This window comes from Ochotona curzoniae, unplaced genomic scaffold (genome assembly GCF_017591425.1).
Source record: "Ochotona curzoniae isolate NIBS_2020 unplaced genomic scaffold, NIBS_Ocur_1.0 scaffold_4701, whole genome shotgun sequence".
In the NCBI taxonomy this organism is placed as follows: Eukaryota; Metazoa; Chordata; class Mammalia; order Lagomorpha; family Ochotonidae; genus Ochotona; species Ochotona curzoniae.
Window position 1 is genome coordinate 28,931,792 of NW_024467122.1, and position 25,311 is coordinate 28,957,102.

Genomic DNA, 25,311 nt, shown 5'->3' on the forward strand with positions numbered 1-25,311 from the left:
AGCGGAACTGCAGGCTCACATTTCCCTCTACCCAATCCTCTCTCTCATCCTTCACATATGCTGCTGTTGACAGAATCCCTCCAACAGCCCTCACATAATCATCGCTCCACATCTGTTCCAAATCAAGGGAAACCAAGGCACAGAGAATCAACCGAGTTACTGTTATTACCGGCCCTCTAAAATCAGAAGATTTTCCAAAGAAAAATCCACCCAAAGATTCTCCCACACAGCAGAGAAGCAATTTGTGCAGAATATTAAAGAAATAAATTCACTCCTCAAACTCATGTTGACTGGGAAGTCTGCAAAGAAATCTTCTGCAGTGGGAAATTAGGCGAAGGAGCTCCAGAAATCTTCAAAATATTTTACCATGGCCTGAACTTCTCCCCTAACGTTCAGGTGTTGAAAATTCAATCTCCCGTGTATAGTTAGGAGGGGTCCCTTTAAGAAATATGCAGAGGGGCAAGTACTGTAGCTCATCAGACTAAACCACTGTCTGAGATTCCTGTGTCCATATCAGAATGCTTGGGTTCAGGTTCCATATCCACTTCTGATCCAACTTCCACTAATGTATGCCTTGGCAGGCGGTAGGTGATGGTGCACAATCTTGAGTCTTTGCCACCCAACTGGAAGTCCTGATGGAGTTCCTGGCTCCTACTTTCAGCTCGATCGAGCCTCTGCTGTTGAGGGTATTTGGTGAGCAAATCAGCAAATCAAGGAGATACTACGCATCTATCTAATCTAACCTATCTCTCCCTCTCCTTCAACTAAACATGTTTTTAAAAAGTGCTTACAATCAGTGAATTTTTGCTACCGCCAAAGGAGCAGGTTCTGGGAAAAAATGAATTTTGTCCCCTTTTGAGTCTATCTCTATATGCATTTATAAATATTTTCCAAAAACCCATAGACTATTCAACCCTAAGCATGAACCCTGATATAAATGGATTTTAGCCAATAACATAACAGTAGTGGCTTATCAGTCACAACTAACATAACTGTCATGCTTTTCTTAATACAGATAAAAGAGGAGTTTTTAAACACGGGAGGCTCTGTTGGTTCAGTTTTATAGATTCACAGTGCAAGACTAGGCAGCTCCACTAGCTCAGGCATTTGGCAAGGCAGGAGAACAGCAGAAAGATGATGACATGTGAGAAATTATGAGCACACACACATGTGTGGATTTTCTTTATAAAATCATGACTTGACCATGAGGATCAACTCCCATAATTCAATCTAGTCCAATTATCACCCAAAGCCCACCCACAATCACAACAAGTGGATCCATTATTATCTCTTATTTAATCCATCAATAAAATACTTGGTGATTAGGTTTCATACGGGTCTTTAGGGGGACACTCAAACAATTATCCAAACTACAACAGTATCATACAAATAAAAATGTTAATAATAGGGAACTACAGTGTGCTTGTGGGGAAGGAGGTAAGATTTACTATGGCCATGAACCTGAAAACTAAGAATTGTACAAAATCTGTTCTGTTCATATTAAATGCAAACAAGCCAGTTAAGACTCAGGAACAGAGTGAGTGAGTAAACAATCTGAAGGTAAAACACCACTGGAATAAATTAAAAGAAGAATGTCAGTTAACTAGCTTCTAAATGTCACCACTCATTGTGTGGAAATTTAAACATTCCTTGATAATATTTACTACACACTATTTGAAAACAATGCATAGTACTTTACTGAAAATTATAACAAACCCATAAATGTGATTACTAATTTTGTTTGAATACTGAAAACAGGATTTATAAAAACTTGACATACATTTTAAAAAATCGTTCACAGAAATGCAAAATGAGATAAAAGTACTTTAAGCTTTTTTTCCAAAAAAAGATTTCATTTCTATTGAAAAGACAGATTTACAGAGAGAGAGAGAGAAAGATCTGTCCGTCAGTTCCCTCCCTAAGTGGCCACCACGGCTGGAGCTGAGCCGATCCAAAGCCAGGAGCCAAGAGCCTCTTTTACATCTCCCATGCAGGTGCAGGATCCGACATTTTGGACCAACTTCTACTGCTTTCCCAGGTCACAAACAGGGAACTGGATGGGAAATGGAGCAGTCAGGACATGAACCAGCACCCATATGGGATCCCAGCAATTGCAAAATGAGGATTTAGCCATTAGGCTAAAATGTCAGGTCTGAAAACTAGTATTTTAGGGTCCGGCAGCGTGGCCTAGTGGCTAAAGTCCTCGCCTTGAACGCACTGGGATCCCATATGGGTGCCAGTTCTAATCCTGGCAGCTCCACTTCCCATCCAGCTCCCTGCTTGTGGCCTGGGAAAGCAGTCAAGGATGGCCCAAAGCTTTGGGACCCTGCACCCATGTGGAATACCCGGAGGAGCTCCTGGCTCCTGGCTTCGGATCGGCATAGCATCGGCCGTTGCACTCACTTGGGGAGTGAATCATCAGATGGAAGATCTTCCTCTCTCTCTCTCCTCCTCTCTGTATATCTGACTTTCCAATAAATGAATAAATCTTTAAAAAAAAAACTAGCATTTTAAACTACTGCTTCATAAAAAATCCATTCAATACTATGTCATTTAACTTTATGGTGCTGCAAATTTCTGGTTTTCTTCCTTTTTTTGGGGGGGGGGTGGCTTTTCATTTAAGGGAATGTATAGTAACTGTAATGGAGACTGTCTTATCCAGATGTGAGAATACAATGCATCTGTACTTCCAGATCAAAGATGGACTCCCAATGAAACTGTTAAATTTATCTTAACAATAGCATGTTGGACTCTCTGTCATTGTCCATGCCTACAATGATGGTCATACGACTGTTTATGAAGAACTATACTATTGTAATAATATAGGGAATTTCAGTGTTCTGGTGGGAAGGATTTGGGGATGGGGTCAGGGAAATGTCAGAGCCTTTGGAACTGTATCATAAAATAATAATGATAATAATAATAATAAAATGGAGTCAGTGCTGTGGTATAGAAAGTTAAGCCTTCCCTGGGGTGCCTGCATCCTATATGGGCACTGGTTCATGTCCCAACTGTTCTATTTTTGATCCAGCTCCCTGCCTATGGTCTCGTAAAGTAGGGAAGATGACTTAAGCCCTTGGGGCCTTGCACCCACACGAAAGACCCGGAGGACTCCTGGTTCCTGACTTCGGGTCATCTCATTTCCACCTGTTGTGGCCATTTGAAGAATGAACAGCAGATGGAGATATTCTTTCTTTCTCTCTCCCCCTCTCTCCCTGTCATTCCTTTCCTCTGTAACTCTGATTTCCAATAAATTCTAAACAAAAAAATTTTAATATAACATCACATATCATCTCTTGTACCAACAGCAAATAGATGTCTGACGGATACTTACAGGATATTTACATGATTACTCACTCATCTCTGATCAGCTCTACCTGCCCATACCTCTAACTGGAATACCTGCACACTCCATATTATAGACTTATCTGTCATTCCCAACGAAACAGTGTGATTATCCTGAAGGAGCCTTATATCTTCCACTGGTGTGTCAGACTCATAATTCTTTTTTTAAAGTGTATTGAATTAATAAACTCTCACTGAGTAGATAAGGTATTATGAGAGGTAAATTGATTAGGCTACAACCCCACCACTATTAGGTAGCAGAGCCATTCATTCACTTATTTATTCAGCAAGTATCTATTGTTCCAAGACCGAGATTCTGGGATGAAAATCTAGACCTTCTGACTTTATTACAGTGTTCTTCCTGCACTGCATGAAAAAAAAAAAAAAGCTTCCTTTTGAAAATATCACATTTTACGTCTAGGACTGAGGTGAAAAAGGAGAAGCTACTATTAGAAAGGAGTACACTCCCGAACCTGAAGTTCCCCAGAACAGGTCAGGAGACATAAGGGCCAAACTTCAAGATCTTCAGTTAAAACACCACAGATTATAAAAGCCAAAAACAGAGAATGATAAAAACCATTACTATTAATCAAAATCAAGACTAAAAAAGCTATACTATGTATTTTGAGATTATAATAAACTAATTTATTTTCTTCTACTTAGAAAATTTTATGTAATTTAACATTGATATATTTTATATTCTACTAACACTTAATAGATGTCCTCTAAATAATAGTTAACATGAGTATATAAAATAAGATAGTAATATTAGAAAATAATTTTAAAACTACTAACCATGTAACTAAATCCTTAAAACTTATAATGCATTCAGAACATTCAGTATTTTTTTTAAAGATTTGTTTTATTTTTACTGGAAAGTCAGATATACAGAGAGGAAGAGAGTCAGAGAGGAAGATCTGATGGTTCACTCCCCAAGCAGCTGCAACAGCTGGAGCTGAGCTGATCCAAAGCCAGGAGCCCATAGACTCCTCCAAGTCTCCCACACGGATGCAGGGTTCCAAGGCTTTGGGTCGTCCTCGATTGCTTTCCCAGGCCACAAACAGGGAGATGAATGGGAAGTGGGGCCACCATGATTAGAACTGGTGTCCATATGGGATCTTGGTGTATGTAAGACAAGGTCTTTAGCTGCTAGGCTACCATGCCAGGCCCCAAGAATATTCAGTATTTTAAAGTAAAATTTCATTGATTCATTACTAAGTCACAGCTCTTACATGTGGAGCTTGCACATTTCTAGTCACACTATTAAATAAAAGCAACTTGTGCACAGAAGCCATGGAATTTCAAGTCCTTTCTGCCCAAACTCAATGGGAAACCCTTTTGGTTTCTTTTTTCACAGCTTTCTCACCTACACCTGTTTGGATAATATTTTTGTTTAGAAATCCACTTTCACTGAGTGTTCTAAAACATTGTCTTTAGTTTCCAAAGGAAGGATCATTTTCACAATATTTCCATTAGTTTATTTTGAACTAACTATATAAAATATACAATTATGAACACAGTTCACACGTGTATAAACAGGTTTGGAAATAAACACAACTGAGACTTGCCAAGTACATAAATCAACTGATCTAGTGGGAGCAGAAGTATCCACAGGGTGACCTCCAAATATTTCTGGAAAAAATAAGTTAAACAATGTTTATTTTGCCACACGTTTTTGAAATCCATGAATAGAGTTCAATAATATGCATTCTTTTTTAAGAGATTTATTTATTTTTATTGCAAAGTCAGATATACAGAGATATAAGATGCATTTTCCATGAATTTCCAAACACTCTTCACGGAAGTGACCAATCAACCACCTTGAGTATTTGGTATCCAGCAGGCAACAACAATAAGTCTTCCAAAGTGACACAAATTTTAATGTGAGGGGCAAGGCACTGGGGGGTTGCCATTTCAGATTACTTCTACTGTACACTGAAATTTTAAAACAAATTCTGTTTCACTAGGGTACTGACTGGAAATATAAAGATATAGAAATAGAAACTTATTCTTTTTCTTATAATTTATTTTTTTAATATAGATTTATAAGCATCAGCCTGCCTCCACAGATGATGTGCAAATAAAATCTTGTATAAACATTAAAGTTAAAATATAACTTTTTACCTATCATCATACGATTATTTAATATTAAAATATTGTTTTATTTAACTGTAATCTGATACAAGCACTTGTCTGTCACAGCAGTGTCATTAGCACACAGCTCCATCTAGTGGAGAAATACGTTATCACGCCCAAAGCACACTTCGCAATTCTGTGTACTAATTTTGCAGTGAATGTAACAAGTGACCTTTAGCAAAGCTTGCTTTTCACTTACGACATGTAATTATTCACATTTCCCAATCAATTATGATCAAAACATTTCATGTGGCATTTTTAAATACTTGGGATTTCCTCAACAATTTCTAACAAATTCTTCCATAGGAGAAAGAATTGTGGCAGCTAATTCCTCAAAAGAAAAAAACTTCGTATTCACACTATTGCTTTTATTTTTAAAATTGTTTATATTTTATTTACTTGAAAGGCAGAGAAAGAAGGAAAGCTCCCAGTTGCAGACTCACTCCCCCAAATGAACGCAACAGCTGTGGCCAACTTACGAGCCAGAAACTCAAGGCAGGTCTGCTATGGGAATTGAAGAGTCCCAAAGACCCAAACCATCACCTGTTGCCCCCCAGAGTACACATTAGCCAGAAGCCCCCAGAGGGTCCCGTTCTCAGACTTCAAGTCAGTTCTCCAATACGGTATGCAGGTTCCCTAAGCAGCACTCTACTGCTGTGCAAACTACCTGCCCCGCACATTGTTCCTTTAAACAAGAGAACAAAGTACCTCAAAGCTGCAAGGATATAGATATGGAGCAAAACGAGGCAGATAGATGCCAATGTAAAATTCTTTACAGGCCCTGTGGTCATGATAACATACAGCTAGGGAGACATGCTAAATTCCAGGAGGTTTCTACACACTACAAACTTTCCTAATAAATTTTTTTAATGTAATTCAAAAAAAAATTTAGGGGTTGAGCTGTGACACAATATCCTAAGCCTTCACCTGTGGTGCCGGTATCACATATGTGTGCTCTACTTCTGATCCAACTTATTTCACTTATTCCAATTACAATCCAGCTCCCTGCTAATGTGCCTTGGAAAGCAGCAAAATATGGGCCAACTGCTTGGGCCCCTGCACCTATGTGGGGGACCCGGAAAAAGCTCCTGGCTTTGGATCAGTTCAGTTCCAGCGGTTATAGCCATTTGGGCAATGAACCAGCAGATGGAAGATCTCGCTGTCTCTCCCTCTCAATCTCTGTAACTCTGCCTTTCAAATAATAAATAAATATCAAAAATTTAATACAAAATTTATAACTCTTATTATCTGTTACAATAGATACAGATATTTATCTCAAAAATAAAAATAGTATACATTTATCGTGTATAATAGGTTATTTTAAAACGCATACATTAAATGCTTACATGTTTTTAAATATACATATGTAAGATATATATAGTAGGATGGCTAAACCACCTAATATATATTAGTTCACATGTTCTCAGTTTTATGTGTGAAAAAAATGGCAATTTTCAAAAATATATTGTTATTAACTATAAGCTCCATATTTTACAAATAGAATTTAACTACATTTAAGTATATTAAGCTTTGGTTAAGTCAGAAATGAGCAGCAACAGCCCAAGCTCAAGCATCACAGAGTAATGTCAGGACCGTTAACCACTCCACAGGGTAACACAGAAGATGAAACACCCCTCCTTCCTCTGTCTCTTCCCCTTCTGAATCCTAAAGCCCACTGGCTTATCACAACAGCAATTCCCATATTCTGATGTGCAGAAAACCTACATTTCCTAGCTTTCTTCCCACTTGCTCTGTGGAATTACGGCCATTACAAGGCCAGTAGAAGCTTTACAAGTCGGTTTCAGGCACTTCTGCTCTCACAGCTCCCAAATCCTTTCACTGGAGTTGTGATTTCTGCTATGGTTTGCCTGTGATGATGGCTACTATTCTAATATGCAACGTTAAGAGACCACTACTTCTCCTCCTTCCTGTAGGAACGTATATCAACATGGATTCTGTGATGGCTTAATGTACTCTAACCCTAAGCTCATCCCATCTCCTCTTCTGAAAGTGTGCATGCGTGCTCCATCTCTCTCTTTTCATGTGTTACAGCTGGAAATGCTTCCATTCTGCTCCACTACCATTTCCAAACCAGAGATGTGATGAAAGGTAAGAGACAGTGACCACACTGGTTGGATGAAAAAAATCAACTACACTGAAAAAACTTCAAAGAACTGCATAGATGAACAGATTATAAAATGTTAATTGATCAGCTCTTTGTTAAAGTGCACCTTTCATTTGAACAGAAGGAAATCTCTGAGAGGCAGGAAAAGGCAATAAACAGATCTTCCTGTGGATCTACAGAAGGGTACATTCTACTGACATCTTCATTTAGCCCACTAGAAATCATTTCACAATTCCAACATTTAGAATTGCAAGACAGTTCTGCCTTGCGGAGATGAAGCTGCCATGCCATGCAGGGACTAGCACGAGAGGAGGGGACTGCCAGAGCAGGCCTGAGATTGTCCCATGGCTGGATGGGGAAGTAGAAGGGAAAGGCCCTATGTTGCCATAGTATGCTGCTGGGCCAGGCTTTGGGTCTCCTGCATGTAGGTGGGTGGAGGGGTAAGGTCCCAGGCCAGCATGCGCTGGAGCCCTTACCCCTTTGAAGGCCAGTGCCCCTGTGAGGACTGTGGATTGCTCAGGGAATGGGGCATGAGGATGTGTGGGAAGACTGTTGAGGGAGTATGTTGCAGGAGAGGAATGATTTCTGGGGGATTTCTACCAACAAGGTCACAGTACTTGCAGGTAAGTGAGGTGACTGAGATCAAGCAGTTCAGAGGAGGGAAGGTGGTGGACCTTTCTGGGTCAGACTGATGTATACACCCATGAGAGAGACCGGAGCTGGGCTACTTAGCATGGAACATTGCTGACCACACACAGTGACACTCACTAAAGTGAGGGCTGGGGTCTACCTGGCAAGGCTAGATCACAGTACCCACCAGTGAATTTCAGAACAGGAGATGGGTTACATTGGCTAGGCCATGACACTAACCAGCACGTGAGAGAACCAGGTCTGGGGGGGCAGATTCTGCAGGAGTCATGTGGGTCTACCACTGTGGAACTACAATATCTACTGGTTTGCTGAAGAGCTGGGGTTAATGACATATTGAGCAAGAAACAAACATGGAACCCCCTCAATGCTCATGGGTATTGGAGTTAAGAATAGGCCAGGCTGGTCCAGGATGCAGTACCAGTAGGTGCACTCAAAAATAGGGTATGGGACAGGCTGGGCCATAACATTCATCAGCTCACAAGAAGGCCAGGATGGAGGGGGCAGACTATGCAGGGTAAAGGCCTAGCACCCACTGGCACATATGAGGTCTGGGTCTGGGAGTGGGCCTGGCAGGGGAACATGAGAAACTCCCCTGGCAGGATGTAGATCCTGTTGGTCAGCAAGTGATTCAGGCCTGGGTGTTGGTTAGACTGGACAAGGTAGCTCTACCTGTCAGAAGTGTGTGGATTGGTTCTGGAGGGAAGTGGACCAGGCAGGGCCAAACTTTAGCACAGTAGCACGTGCAAGAGCCATACTGGAGCGTGAGGCATGCTTGGCTAGGCTGTCACACCTACTGGTTGGTACGAGCCAGGGATGGAAGCAGACTGGGCAGGGCTAGCCTGCAGCACCTGCCAGCTAAAGCTGGGACTGGGAAGGGCCAATACAGGCCAGGCTGCAGCATCAGATGGCATAGGCCAGGACAAGGGATGGGCTATGCCAAGCTGGGTCAGAGCAACCACTGATACACACAAGAACTGTCCTGGATTTCAGTGCGGGCTGGTTGTGCTTTGCTGCAGCATCAGCTAGCAAAAGCTGGGACTAGAGACAAGTCCTGTCAAGGCAGATTGCAGAACCACCTGGACAGTGCAAGATCCAGGACAGAGGGTAGGACCAGTAGGGAAGCTGTGTGCACCCTTCTGATGGACTGCAACTTCCACTGGTCAATATGAGAACCAGGGCTGGGTGAGGGCCTGGCTAGACTAGCAATAGCACCTGCTGGCATGAATGTGGGCTGGAGAGTTGGGTTGGTTGGATCGACTAGGCTCCAATGCCCATTGATGTGTGCATGAGCTGAATGGGATGTGGGACACACTGGACCAGTCTGCTGCATTACTGGCAAGCACAGGAACTAGGGCTGTGGGTGGGCCTGGTGGGAGTTATTGGGGGTTATTCCAACTAGGCTGTAGCTCCCACTGCTGGTGTACATGAGGGCCAAGTGTATGGTGTGCAATATTGGGCTGGGCCACAGCATCCACTGGGGCTGGAGACAGAACTAACCCAGCATTTGCAAACTACCAATGTGTGCATAGGCTGATGTAGATGACAGAAAGAGCCAGACTCCATACAGGCTGGAGCACACAAGAGTCAGATCTGAGATCACCTCAGAAGATATTGCTTTAAGGGTCCCTACACCAACTAAACCACTGGACTCAGATCTCCAACCATGGGGAAAGTGGCAGGACCTGTGGCTTGACCGTGGAGTACATGTGACCTCCTCAGTGGCTGAAATGGAGCAGTGGACAGCATGTCCAGAAACACAAGGAGGATGTGGCAGTCTATGGGAATTGCAGAGGACATTTGGGAGCAGAGCAGAAGGAGGGCAGAACAAATTGATCCACTACCCCAGACAAGCATTGGCAGCAATTATCTACGCAAATGGAGACTATAAGGTAGACTATGTCAGCCAATAGACTGTGGCATGATTTCCTCATCCTTGGATCAGGAAGATCAACAGCATTTCAGAACTATCAAAACCACTTGAGCGGAGCCCTGAGAACATTATCCACATCGGGGCCTTGGATGACATCTGGTGGCCGTTCCCCATCCTCAGGTACTGAGGTGGTTGGGAGGCTCCTCCCCTTCTCCTCTGCTTCCCTCCAGATATAGGAAGAAGAAAAAGAAAATGTGGAAACAATGGTCTCACCCACTTTCCCGTAATTCTCAACTCTTCCCACTCTAATCAACTATGTAAACATCATCAAAAATAAAATTTTGTTTAAAAATTGCAGATTTCACAAACCAGGAAAATCTCCAAAATAAATACCATCACTGGATTTTTATTGCATAAATGAATGACTTTAAAGATAAAATGACAAATCTAGTTTTGTAGATATTAATTGGTTTTATTTGTGACTCTAAAATTAAGCTGAAGTCTAGGACAAAAATGGTTCAGAATATGCCACCCTACCACATGGGCAGGTTCTATTTATGAGTAAAGAAGAAAAAGTGAAGTACACAGCAAAGTAGCATAAACGAAAGAAAAAATAAAAACAATAATGTTCAGAAACAGCCCTATTTATTACATCTGTCTTACGTTAACATGGTTGGAAAGTTGACTGCTATGATTTCTCTGAGACTTAACTACCTGCTACAAGATAGGTGATAGTCTGTGCATCAAGTTAAAATTTAATATGTACACACTCTAAGGCCAAACTTAAAAATGCATACAGAAGCAGCTCTGGGCCAAACTTCATAAAAACAAAGTAGATGTAGCTACTTCCTGTAACTATTAGCCCTTCATTTATTCATTCACCTATCTGAAAAGCAGGGGGCGGGGGGGGAAGAGAGAGAGAGAGAAAAAAGAGAGAGAGATCTTTACTCTGTAGGCTTACTTGCCAAATAGTTGCAATGGCAAGGTCTGGTGCGGGCCAAAGTCAAGAGTCTAGAACGCCAAGTTTCCCAAACAGGTAGTGGTGGCCCCAAGCACTTGAGTCATCTTCGGTTTTCTCACATGCATTAGCAGGAAGCTGGACTGAAAGTAGAGCAGCCACACATAACTTGAAATTTTAAATTGAATACATTTAACTTTTTTTAAAAAAAAGCTGGGAGGATTATTGGAATACTGTAGTAACAGAATTATAGTCTTTCAAACTACCCATATCATACCTACACCAACCTAAGACAGCTAATCCAAGCTCATACACGAAAGACTTAACACAAAACTAGGTGAAGTTTTACAACACCAGCAACTTTAAAACCTGTATGACAGGGCCTGGCACAATGGCTCAAACGGATAATCCTCCCCTTGCAAGCACCAGGAGCCCATTTGTGTACTGTTAAATGTCCTTCCTAGCTGCCCCACTTCCCATCCAGCTCCCTACTCTCAGCTTGGGAAAGCAGTAGAGGATGGCCCAAAGCCTTGGGATCCTGCACCCATGTTGGAGATCCAGAGGAAACTCCTGGCTTCTGGCTTCAGATCAGCTCAGCTCTGCCTATTGCTGCCATTCAGGGAATGAACAAGCAGATGGAAAATCTTTCTTTCTATTTATCCTCTTCTCTCTAAATACGCGTTTCCAATAAAAATAAATAAACCTTTTTTTAAAAAAAAAATCTTTATGACACACAGCATTTACATAGCAGTGCAGAGAAACAACAGGAGGCAAACTGAAAGCTGAGATTCCCTCAAACCAACCACCTGTCACTGCGTGATGTAAGGTCCTCAATGATGCATCAAGGTTTTGGGCAAACTCCTAAAACACTTGCAAAAAAGTTCCTTATATGTCAAGGAGAAACTGGAAACCCATAGTTAGCAGGAAAGAAAGGCACATTTGCAACAAATGAAGAAAACCCAGTAAAAGTTGGGAAAGGAAAATAGGAAGTGATAGGTTTGCGTATTATTTTGCACGTTGAATGTATCCTAAATGCCCATGTGTTAAAGGCTTGGTCTCCACTTTGGCACTATTGGGAGGTGGTGTAACCTTTAGAATTTTTTCAAATTCCCTAAAACATTGGCCTGTGCCATTAGAAGGTGGTTCTCATGAGAGAGTGGTTAACAAAAACCTGAGTGAAGGCCCAGTCTCTCCGCCTCCTAGCTACCAATAGGATCCTTCCTTTGCACAAACTTAGTCATGGCTCTTCTGCACCCTAATCAGAATCCAGTGAGGCTAGCTTCAGACTTGAACCTTCAAACATGCAGCTAAACAAATCTTCTAAAGTTACACTGCCTCAGATTTCAGTATATCTAGTATATGACTAATGTAGAAGAGGAACAATGTAATACATCCAAGTGATCTGAGACAGTTACTGGCCATTTTTTTAGCCTCAAAAATAGAAAGGAAACAATTAATTTTTTAAGATTTATTTTTATGTGCAAGGCAGATTTTTTATTTTATTTTATTTTAAAAATGTTTATTTTTATTAGAAAGGTAGATATACAGAGGAGGAGACACAGAAAGGAAGATCTTCCATTCGATGGTTCACTCCCCAAGTGACCGCAACGGCTGGAGCTGAGCTAATCTGAAGCCAGGAGTCCAGAACCTCTTCCGGGTCTCCCACATGGGTGCAGGGTCCCAAAGCTATGGGCCATCTGGACTACTTTCCCAGGCCACAACAGGGAGCTGGATGGGAAGCGAGGCTGCCAGGATTAGAATCGGCGTCTATATGGGATCCTGGCATGTGCAAAGCAAGGACTTTAACCACTACGCTATCACGCTGGGCCCAGACAGAGAAGTAGAGGCAGAGGAAAGGTCTTGCATCAGCTGGTTCACTCCCCAAACAGCAGCAACAACCAGAGCTAACTCAAAGCTGGGAGTGAGGAGCTTCTTCCCTAGGTGCCAGGGCCCAAGGACTTGAGCCATCCAACACTGCTTTCCCAAACTATAAGTGAAGGAGCCAGAACTTGAACTATGCCCATATGGGATGCCAGCATATGGAAGATTAGCCTGCAGTGCCACAGTGACAGCCCCACTAAATAATAACTAGCTTTTAAATCTTCTTGACAATTAATTTAGGAGACACTGAAATATAGCATTATACTCTCTAAGAAATGCAAACACATGGTTGCATTCAGACAATAACTACTGAAAGTCAGAACTGATCTAATATTAATGTCAAATGCCAAACTTGAATTTAGAAACACATATTCTAGGCATTGCCCAAATCATTACGTCCTCTCGAAAATGTCCAGAATACACTAAAATAAAAGTAAAATGAATGGTAAAATCATCATACGTTACAAACCACAAAAATGTAAAATGCTTTTAAAATCTCAGTGTGTCCTTTCTGTCATAATATACTCATTTGTGATCAATTTATACACATACTTGATTTTTCTCACCAAACTATTATATCATAAGCATTTTTCCTCAAACCACCATTTATGGTTAGTATTCAACTGGATGGCAATGCCATCATATTTGTCACGATTACTAAAATCAACATCCTTCTGACAGCTTTTTAAAATCATACCAATACTAAATGTCATATATGTTAAAGTGTAGTCTAAATTTATCCATGAAGAGTTAATAATATAGACTTTACTTTTCATAAAAACTGCCTATGTTAGTAAAAAAAAAAAAATTAAGAAAAATTATTTTCGGGGCTGGTGCAACAGTGCAACAGGCTAGTCTTTCATCCTGTGGCACCAACATTCCATATGGTTGCCAGTTTGTGCCCTGGCTGCTCCACTTCCCATCCAGCTCCCTGCTTATAACCTGGGAAAACAGTAGAGGATGGACCATGGCCTTGGGATCCTGCATCCATCAGGGGAGACTGAAAGAAGCTCCTGGTTCCTAGCTTCGGATAGATTCAGCTTCAGCCATTGCAGTCACTTGAAGAGTGAACCAGAGGACAGATGATCTTTTTCTTTGTCTCTCCTTCTCTCTGTAAATCTACTTTCCCAATAATTAATTAAAAAGAAAGAAAACAATTACCTAGTTGTTAAATATTTTTATTGGAAATGCAGATTTATAGAGAGGAGAGATAAGAGAGGAAGATCTTATATCCCCTGGTTTCACTCCCTAAGTGCTGCAACAGCCAGAACTAAAGCCAGGAGCCAGAAGCCTCTTCCAGGTCTCCCACACAGTTGTCAAGGGCCAAGAACTTGAGCCATCCTCTGCTTTCCCAGGCCACAAGCAGGAGGTTGGACAGGAAATGGAGCAGCCAGGACATGAACTGGTGCCCAAATGAAACCCTGGTGCTTAGAGGTGGAGGATCAGCCAGAGGGGCCATCATGCTGGGCCCTAGTTTCTAAAACATATTTACTTGTACACTATGAACTTCAATCACTATCAGCTACTAAACATGACAAAATATTTCCAAGATTTTAATTCTAAATGGTTACCAAATAAAATATAAGCATTTAAAGATAAGTACATACAGTTCAAATAAAAATAAGGCCCAAATTAATCACCTGCAGGAAATAAATCAATACAAATCAATGTTGAAATTCTAAACCCAGTTTCTTATCACTAAGGAATCAGAAAGAAGTCTGACAATGCATTTTTGTGTATGAATTTCCCAAATTACAATGCACATACCCAAATGATTTAGTATTATCTTGCCCACTGTGCTGGCTCATGTCACTGAATAAAATGTTTTACTTTGGGATATCATGAGCTATAACACATAATATCTGTAGTTCACATGCTGGCAATAAGCTGTTGGACATAAATTAAGGAAATGGCCTCAATTTATATTAAAGTTAAAAGATAATAAAGTATAAAAGTATTAATTCGTTTCTAGATCTGCTGCTTAAATAGGGTATCTGCCATACTACAGGAATTAATTCATTCAAATTACAAAATTGAATATTTAAATTTTGTTTAGGCTACATACATATGGTTTGAAATTCAAAACAGCATGTCAGTACTTAAATGTAAATAATATCCAAAAGAAATCATAATTTAAATTGCACCCAAGAAACTAAGTATTTTTTTTCAATTATGTGATGAACACTTACATTACTGCACCTTTACAGAAAATTACAGGATCTAATAAGACAATATTTCCTACAATCAAAATTTCATTTAAAGCAATAAATAGCAAAACATATACATAATGAGAATAACCCACAAATTACTTTCTCCTAATCAGATATTATTTAGGATAACAGATCATGGTGCAAAAAAGGTTGCTAATAGTAACCAACAGCAGTTAGAAATGGCTGTATTAATAAAATACATAAAAAATATTACCAACACTAAAAAAGTGCTTTAAAGATAAAAATTGAGGAACTGAATATAAATAATTCTAAATATGTTAGCATTTACAACAGAGCATCAAAATATTGAGATAAAAACTGATGAAAAGAAAAAACAAGCATATAATTACAGTTGAAAGCTTTATAACACTTCTCAGTAATCAGGAGAGTCAGCATTGAGATGCTCAGTCAGGAAATAGAAAACTTAATACTTACAATAACAAAGATCAAGCTTTTGGGCCCAGCACAGTAGCCTAGTAGCTAAAATCCTTGCCTTGCAACTGCTGAGATCCCATATGGGCACTAGGTTTGTATCCTGGTTGTTCCACTTCCCATCCAGCTCCCTGCTTGTGGCCTGGGAAGGCAATTGAGGGCAGCCCAAAGACTTGGGACCCTCCACCATGTGGGAGCCTTAGAAGAAGCTCCTGGCTTTGGGTTGGCTCAGCTCCAGTCACTGAGGCCACTTGGAGAGTAATCAACGAACAGAAGATCTTTCTCTCTGTCTCTGTACAATCTCCCTTTCCAATAAAAACAAATATACATTTTTTAAAAGATCAAACTTTAATATATCTCCTCTAAACCTTCTACTCACCCAGATCGGATCTTTGGAATTCTGTGTTTGTGTTCACATTGCCCAATTTTAGCAACAAACTTAAGTCAGTTTGGAGGGACTTCCCAACCCTGTGTATCTGGTAACTTTGGTCTGCCTTCAGGAAGAATTCGGTCTTGTTGGCTCACCCAGAATCCCCTGCCCCTTGATTTTCACCTTGTTATTTTCCATGCACTGACCTCCAACTTGCCCCTAAGCTATAAATCCCAATTTGTTCTTCCAGCATTTGGAATTGAGCCTCATTCTACAATGAAGTTTTTGTCTATTTCCACAGATTCCACTGACATTCATGTGAAACAGGTCTATGGGTGACTGGGCAGGGTCAGTCTACAGCATACACTAGCATGAGTGAGAGTCAGGACAAGGTACACGCCAGGCTGAGCTGGATAGCAATAGAAGAGGGCTGGGGGTGGGCCAGGGTGGGCTAGGTGGTTGTACCATCTAGTGAGAGCAGGGACTGGGGCAGGCCAGGCTGAGCCGGGCTATAGCACCTGCTAGTGAGTGCCAAGACTGGGGACAGGTCATTTCAGTCTGGGCCACAGCATCTACTGGCACATGCAAGACCTGGGGTTGGGAACAGGCCTGATTAAGGAACTTTAGGGATCCCCTAGCTAGGCGGCTGCTCCCAGCGGTAAGCATGAGAGCTGGGATTGGAAGTGGGCTAATCTGGAAGCTAGGGCTAGGTTACTGTACTTACTGGTATTCATGAGAGCCAGAAAAGGTGCAGACAAGCCTAACTAGGCCATAGCACCAGCTGGCAAGTGCTGGGAATAGGTGCAAGATATATCAGGCTGGACCACAGTACTCCTGGCAGGCACAAGACCTGGCACTGGGAACATATTGAAAAAAACTGAAACATGTGTCTTCCCCAGTACTTAAATCTCCCCACCCTAGTCATAGGCCCACATGGGCATGCATCCTTCTCAACTATGTAAACAATATTAAAGAGACAATTTTAAACAAAATAAAATGTTGGACACAAAGAAGTACATTCTGTATGATACTGTTAACAGGATGGTGCAACTCATCCATACATAAGGCATGACACATTGTTACCCTTGCAAAGACTGATGCATGCCCTGCAATGCTCTAGAAGGATCTAGATCCTGGATACAGGGGGATGCACACTTTGTGAAAACCCAACGAGCTGTACAGGAGGACCCAAGCACTTTCAGATTTCTATAAACGCCATGAAGGAAAACTGCGTCCATCCCCCAGTCACCTTTCTGATTGTCATCATGAGCCCTCTGCAAAACTCTGCAATGCGATAGCTTCATGTCCACTGCACAGAGCAATCACCTTTGTTTTCATTCATTTTATTGATATACAGCTGCGAAGGGTACTCCAATGGTTATATAACTGTCATTTCAGGTCAGTTCCATACCAGATCCCAGAGGAAGCAGACCCAAAACAAACCCTCCTGGCAGTGTGGTGTGGTGAGATCTTTTCTATCGGCTTTTGTCTACTGTCACAGAGTTTTAATCCACTGAGAAACTTTAATCCACTAAGAAGTTTTGTAGAGTCTGTTCTGTGGGAGGTTGTCTCTTCCTACCACCACGGTCTAGTAATGCAGCTAATTTGTGTTTTTCCATTCATCCACAGAGCATAAAATAGTGCTTCAAATACTGCTGGGTGGTGTCACCTTCTAGTTGGTGAGAAAGTGGGTTCACCGACACGGGGAACCTATTCATTGTAACAGTCTCTCTCCCACTAAGTGATTTCTGTCAGGGGAAGAAAAGAGGCAGAGCCAGAACTTTCCAACTCGCGGAGACTAGAGAAAACCAAAGCGGAACCCCTGAATCAGTGCTCAGCCGCAGCTGCCGCCGTCATCCACCGCAAACAGGTGAAAGCGCCGAAATCACGCCCAGCCCGGCGGCCGGTGCCCCGAGGAGCCCACGACGCCCACCTGTGAGGAAGCCCCGTCCCTCGCGGCCGCGCGCGCCCAGCACGCCCCGGGTGCAGACTCCTTCCCTCCCCTCGGGGAGCCCGAAGCCGGAAATTCCAAGGCTGCAATTCCCACCCTGTGCTCACCCCTATCCTGCTCCGACTGTCCAGACCTTCCCGGCCAACTCGTTGACCTCAGATGCGCCCCCGCACCTCCCCGAGCCCACGGCGTGAGCTCGCCCGCACTCACTCGGTCCGGAGGCGCAGCCACCACCACGTCAGCCAATCGCCGCTCGCTCGGAGCCTCCGGGCGCGGGGCTCGCCGGCGCGCGGAACTGCGCGCGCCCCCAAAACCAGCCGGCGGGACGCGGCGCGCGACGGAGGGAGAGAGGGAGCGAGCCGGCCAGCCGCCCGCCGCCCGCCGCGCGCGAGGCCCTTCGGGGAGCCGGGGCGGCGCGCACCGGGCATGCGCGTGCCGGGCCGCGGGGCGGGGCCTGCGAGGACGCCGTGCGGGAGCGTGAGGAGAAGCTGCGGGCTTCGGGAAGAGCCGAGGCGGAGGCAGGCCGGCGCCGCGGTGAGGGGGCGGCCACAGCGGGCGCGGCCACAGCGGGCGCTCCGGAGGAGCAAACCGTGAACGGGGACAAAATCTGATGTGGCTAGACAAGGGAAACCGCGAGGCTGAATGTGCGTCGGGCGGCCTCAGCCTCGTCGCTGTGGAGACCTCACGGGACCCGGCGACGTCGTGGTCCCTGCTGTGGTTTTTTTTGTTTGCTTTTTGAGTGGGCTCGGAGTTTCAGGGAGAGCAAGGATGGGGCGCAGGGGAGACGTGAGGGCCGCGTGATCCTCCCGGAGCGATCCCCGGGGTGGAGGATGCGGTGCCTCATCGAGGCCACGGCGGCTTCCGAGTGGAGCCTGAGACGGTGACTTTCTTGAACCTAAGTACTGGAAAAACACCCAAGTGCTGACGTCCAAGAACGAGCTTTGAGACAACATGTTGAAGCATCCGGAATTAGAGCCTCAAATTTCTACCTCGGAGTTGAAATTAGAATTAGTATAATTAGCTATGAGTAATTCAAATGGGATTTATAAAAACATTACTTTTATAAATATCATTTGAACTCCTTTTTTTTTTTCCAGACACCGAATATGTAGGGAGCCCATGCTGAGTGTCAAACACACAATTGAGTGCAGGATAATAAGTAGTAACACAGTAATTTTCTTAAAGAAGTACACATGGCTTAACCTGGCCCTTGTCTCTCATTTAAAAGATGTATTTTTACTTATTTGAAAGGTGCAGAGAGGTCTTCCTTCCACTGATTCACTCCCCAAGTGGAGCTGGGCTAGGCCTAATCCAGCAGCCAGGAGCTGCTTCTGATGTAAGCACTTGGGCCTTTTTCTTCTGCTTTCCCAGGGGCATTAGCAGAGAGCTGGATCCCAAATGGGTTAGCCAGGATTAAAACAGGCACTGCCAAGGGATGCCAGAGCTGCAGGTGTAGACTTAACTTGCTATGCCACCACTCTAGGCCCCGTTATTTTTTTTTTCAATGCATACTCAGAATAAGCACAGTAGGAAATGTTGATGGGATCCTAGATTACTGATTAATGTTAATGAAAGGAACGTAAAATTAAGCAAATATAAGAAGGGTTCAGAACCCAGCACAGTAGCCTAGTGGCTAAAGTTTTCGCCTTGAACATGCCAAGATTCCATATGGAAGTCGGTTCTAACCCCGGCAGCCTCATTTTCCATCCAATTCCCTGCTTGTGGCCTGGGAAAGCAGTCGAGAACTGACCAAAGCCTTGGGACCCTGCACCCATGTGGGAGATCTGGAAGAGCTCCTGGCTCCTGGTTTCAGATTAGCGCAGCACCAGCCATTGCAGTCACTTGGGGAGTGAATCATTGGACAGAAGATTTCCCCCTCTCTGTCTCTCGTCCTCTCTTTATATCTGACTTTGCAATAAAATAAATCTTTTTTAAAAGGGAGCAGAAAATGATGTGCATTTGTGAGAGTAAAATAGATTATGCACAAATTTTTGGTTCTATGATAATGTACAATGTTCTGATGGAGTTAGTTGCAAATTTAACATCAGGAATTGAATCAGATATTTATGGGCAGAAAGTAGCATAAAGATGATATGAGACAAAAGAGGGTATTGTTACAGATAGATAGACGGTCAAATCAGGAAGAGCGGCTTGTCCAAAAATTTGTAGCCAAACCAAGTTATGTGTGAAAAAAAGGACAGGGACCGGCACTGTGGGGAAGAAAGTGAAGCCGCGGCCTGGGAGCCCACTGCCCAGATCAAAGTGTCCGGTTCATGGCTGGCCAGTAACTTCGGACCCCACTTCCTCCTGCGCAGATGATGTCTCAAGTACTGGGGCCACTCACTGCCATCCACCTCAGAACCCCTGACTGCGTCCTGCCACAGCCACTGCTGGGAATTTGTGCCTTTCAACTAGATAGGAGGAAAGGAATTTTTTTTTTTTTTAGCTTGGAACTGAATAAAGGGAGGAAGTATTCGGTGGGGGGTGGGGGGAATGGTATGGTGGAGCACAGAGATGACTACAACACTGAGAAGATAAAAAAAAAAAAAACCAAGTGAGTCAGTATAATAAATAGCTAGAGAAAGTGACTGTGATTCACTTATTCCTCGTGTTTCAAAGCTCATTATCTGCTTTCTTGAAGTCTCTAGGGTAAACACAAACCCGTTTTCTTTCAGTGCTGTATCTTCCCTCCAGCCTGCTCTTTCTCCCCTTTTATATGCAAATAAGTTCAGACATTAGGCCAAATCCTTCCCAGCTACAGTTTGAGTTTCACCTAAGGCAAAGCACTTAGTGCTTAGCTGTTTCCCTGTTCCCTTCTCCCGCTGCCTTGAGTCATGTATGCACTTCTTTGTTTTCCATCCTGCTAACTATCAGCTGATATGAGAGAAGGTAGAGCTTTCTTTGCTTTTCTCAAACAGATTATCATAGATATTATTTTTTGGAAAATGGGATTATAAGTTTGGACTGGCTTGTGGTCCAGCTGCCTTTGCTAATACACCTGGGAAAGCAGAAGATGGAGGAGACCAGGTGAATCTCTCTCTCTCTCTCTCTCTCTCTCTCTCTCTCTCTCTCTCTCTCTCTCCCTGCATCTCTGTAACTGTGCTTTTCAAATAGATAAACATGGAAAAAAATTTAAGGTTGAGAGTTGTGGCTCAGTATTGTTAAGCTACTGCTTGATTTCTCTATGTCCCATACTGGAGTCCTAGTTTTGAACCCTGCCTACTACACTTCTAGCTTCCTGCTAATGCAACTGGGGAGAAGCAGATGATGATGGTTTAAGCCATGGGTTCTAGCTATTAAATGGCACACCCCAAAGTGCTCCTGGTTCCTGGCTTTAGTTTGGCCCGGCTCTGGCTGTTGTGAGCATTTAGGAATGAAACCAGCTAATAATAGTTGTTTTCTTATTTTTAGTTATAAGATATTTTGGGGTAGTGTAGTACATATCCTTTATCAGATATATGTTTTGGTAATACTGTCCCATTCTGTGTCTTAACTCTCTACTATCAATTTCAAAGCAAGTACAACTTACTGATTTCTTTCATTCATGGAAATGCTTTTGGTATTGTGTTTTAAAACTCACAGTCAAATCCAATACTCCCTATATTCTGTTTTATATAGAAGTCTTGGGGTTTTGTGTTTTAGTATATGTGCTGCCAAAGTGAGCACTGGGTTTTTGTGTTTTATATTTAGGTCTGTGATTCATTTTTAAAAACCAGTATCTAGGGCCTAGAGAGATGGCCTAGTAGCTAAATCCTCGCCTTACACTCACTGGGATCTCATATGGGTGCCGGTTCGTGTCCCAGCTGCTCCACTTCCTTTTTAGCTCTCTAACTGTGGTCTGGGTAAGCAGCAGAGGATGATCAAAAGCCTTGGGACCCTGTCCCACATGGGAGAACTGGAAGAAGCTCCTGGTTTCTGGATTTGGATCAGGTCAGCTCTGGCCATTGTCGCTATTTGGGGAGTGAAACAGCAAATGGAAGATCTTTCTCTCTGTAAATCTACCTTTCCTATGTATCAATGTTAATTCATCAGTCGTACCAAATCCAGTGTATTTAATGCTTCCTATGCAGGTCAGTCTGCATATGACACTCAGCCTGCTTATCTAGCCTATGGGCAGCAGTCAGCAGCCACTGCACCTGCGAGACCACAGGATGGAAACAAGCCAGCAGAAACTAATCAACCCCAGTCTAACATTGCAGGCTACAACCAGCCCAGCTTACGATAGGGACAAAGTAACTACAGTTATCCAGTTATCCGCAGTGTCGCAGTGTCGGGGAGCTTCCCCATGCAGCCAGTCACTGACCACGACCCTAATATAAAAGCTACTCTTCACAGTGACTAGTTATGGCCACAAGTTACTCTCAGCTCAACACTATGAGCAGCTGATCAGCTATGGTCAGCAGAGTAGCTATGGTCAACAAGGCAGCTATGGACAGCAGCCTCCCATTAGTTATCTATCTGCTCTTCTCTTCCCCCTCCCTCTCCCTGACCCCTACCAACTGGATCCTACAGCCAGGCTTCAAGTCAATATAGTCAATGCAGAGTTCATTCCAACAGGACCACCCCAGTAGAATGGGTATTTATAGGCAGGAGTCTAGAGGATTTTCTGGACCAGGCGAGAACTACAGTAGGTGACTCTTTATTGAGATGAAATTTTCATCACAAAAGTAACCATTTTTAAATGAAAAATGTGGTGCCATTTAATATATTCACAGTGTTTTGCTATCACCATCTTCGTCTCGTTTCACCCCCCCTATGAAAGTGGCCTGAATCGGGCCCAGCGCGGTGGCGCAAGTGGTTAAGGTCCTCGCCTTGCACGCCCGGGATCCCATATGGGCGCCGGTTCTAATCCCGGCAGCCCCGCTTCCCTTCCAGCTCTCTGCCTGTGGCCTGGGAAAGCAGTCGAGGACGGCCCAAGGCTTTGGGACCCTGCACCCGTGTGGGAGACCCGGAAGAGGCTCCTGGCTTCGGATAGGCATAGCATCGGCCCGTTGCGCTCACTTGGGGAGTGAATCATCGGATGGAAGAGCTTCCTCTCTGTCTCTCCTCTCTGTATATCTGCCTTTCCAATAAAAAAATAAATCTTAAAAAAAAAGAAAGTGGCCTGAATCAAAATGAAATCACTTATGTCAAACCCACTTCTGTCAAGTGGAAATGTTACATAGGACAGCGCTCGTGCACATATGTCTATGATTAAAAACTATTACAAAGGGCTAAAGGACTCTTACATACATATTCCTAAAAAAAAGGAGCTTTTTTCAGTCAGTGCCATGGCTCAATAGGCTAACCCTCCACCCTCAAGTGCCAGCATCCCATATGGGTGCTAGTTCGTATACCAACAACTCCACTTCTGATCCAGCTCTCTGTTTATGGCCTGGGAAAGTAGCTGAGGATGGCTCAAGTGTTTGGGATCCTGCACCCACCTGGGAAATCCAAAATAAGGTCTTGGCTCTTGGTTTCAGATCAGCTCACCTCTGGTTGTTGTGGCCATTTGTGGAGTGAACCAGCATGTGGAAAGTATTTTTCTCTCTCTCTCTGTAACTCTGCCTTTTAAGTAAAAATAAATCTTTTTTTAAAGGCTTTTTCCAAGGACTTTCCAGACTGTACTGCGGCTTGCTACATGAGTCACAGGATAGCTTGCCAGATTTATAAGAAGACTTGCTTGATACATAGTCTCCACTAAGGAACAAACATCATCTCCTTGTGATAAGCCCCTAAAAACAATGTTTTTGTTTTATAAATTTCCCTTTGCCTCAGTATTCACATAAGTATCCTTGGTATGCTATGGAATGCATATCCTGGATTTATAATTTATAATCCTTCTGTATTGTCATTACTGAATCTCTGTTACTAAATTGACATCCCCAAAGAAACCTTCTACCCACTGAGCAGTTATCACTCATGGCAATCCTTCTTGTCCCCACCTCCTGGCAACCAGAAAGTTATTTTCCCCTTGATGGATTTATCTATTTTAGATATTTAATATAAAAGGAATGATATATATTTGGTCTTATGTTGTCTACCTGGGATAGTTCTTTGATAGTATCATGTAGTTTTCCACATTATAACAGGCAGAAAATAAAGTAAAATATGCAAATATATGGTGATTGAAGATGAGAAGATCAGGAATGTCCTGATAAATTCCGTCAGACTGATTAATGATACAAGAGACAACCTTAATGAATGGAATATTAAATTAAACAGAGGTGAGAATTTGAGAAGAAATGTGAAGTTGTATAATGGAAATCTTAGTGGGATGAGATCTTCCTTAGTGAGTAGATAGATATGCCTGGTAGCAATTTGAAGTTCTCATAATTACATCAAATATCATTTTCTCTAGAAGTATTTAAGTCTACTAAAGACATAAAGATAATTTAATTTTAAAAGAATTATGCTGTTTTCAAGACAACAATGGGAAACAGGAACAGCAAATTTAGGACATTTTAAAGAGCTTGCTTAAAAGATTATATATTATTTATTTATTTGAACAAATTAGAGAGGGGAAAGACAGAGATTGAGAGAAAGAGATCTTCCATCTGCTGACTCACTCCCTAAGTGGTCACTTCAGCCAGGGCTGGGTGAGATTGAAGCCAGGAGCCTAGCACTCCATCCTGATTTGTCAAATGTGTGGCAGGGCCCAAGTACTTGACTGCCGCTTTCTGCCTTCCCACGCACATTTGCCTGGGATCAGAAACACAACAGCTGAGACGCTAATGCAGTGTTCACATGTGATGCTGGTGTTCCAGGCAGTGGTTCAAACCACTGTGAAACAATGCCAGCTCTGGCTGTACATTCTGTTGTGATAGAAGCGAAAAGTGGGTAGAGTAGATGAATAATGAGAAATAGTGAGACCTATGTATTTGAATACCTGACAAGATTGAAGAATCCTTGTGCTGTGCCTATAGATATGCTGGAAGGGCAAGAAGTGATGATCAAAGTGGAAATGCTTAAACTAAAAAAATCAGTATTTTAGAGATGCTGCTCCCATGCCGATGGCAAGATCCAGATACAAAAGCAAGTCAGCAAGCAGGTAAGGATGATGCAGGTGAGGGCCAGATCTTGGGGGAGAAAATTCTCTATGAGCCTCTTTTCATTCTGACAACTTTCCTTTCGGACTCTCTTTTCTAGTATAATTGTGTAACAAATAGCTTTGAAGACAGAGATGTTTCCTTCCAGTGTAGAGGGAAACTTTGTTTCTTGACTAGTCTAATTAAGAAAAGGCCTTACTGTGAGGAAAAGATTGAGCAATTTTTCCTAGCATATCCTCTACAAGCTACAATGTTTCTCCAGACCAGGATTCCTTAGTTCTGACACAACCCACTGTATACAGTATGAATTTCCTTGCCCCGTGGAATATGAGAGCAAGTGGAAGTGATTAGAAT

The 25,311-nt window shown here is 42.8% G+C and overlaps 1 protein-coding gene and 1 pseudogene across 1 annotated transcript in view; one reads left to right on the forward strand and one right to left on the reverse strand.

Annotated features, from left to right (window-relative positions):
* Positions 1–18,211, reverse strand: part of MIPOL1 (mirror-image polydactyly 1) — a 261,334-nt gene extending 243,123 nt beyond the window's left edge. The window contains exon 1 of the mRNA XM_040969560.1: positions 18,140–18,211. The gene's annotated coding sequence lies outside the window, so the exon portion shown is untranslated. The remainder of the gene's footprint in view (positions 1–18,139) is intronic.
* Positions 18,212–18,880: 669 nt separating this feature from the next.
* On the forward strand, positions 18,881–22,564 carry LOC121149434 (annotated as a pseudogene).
* Positions 22,565–25,311: the final 2,747 nt, after the last annotated feature.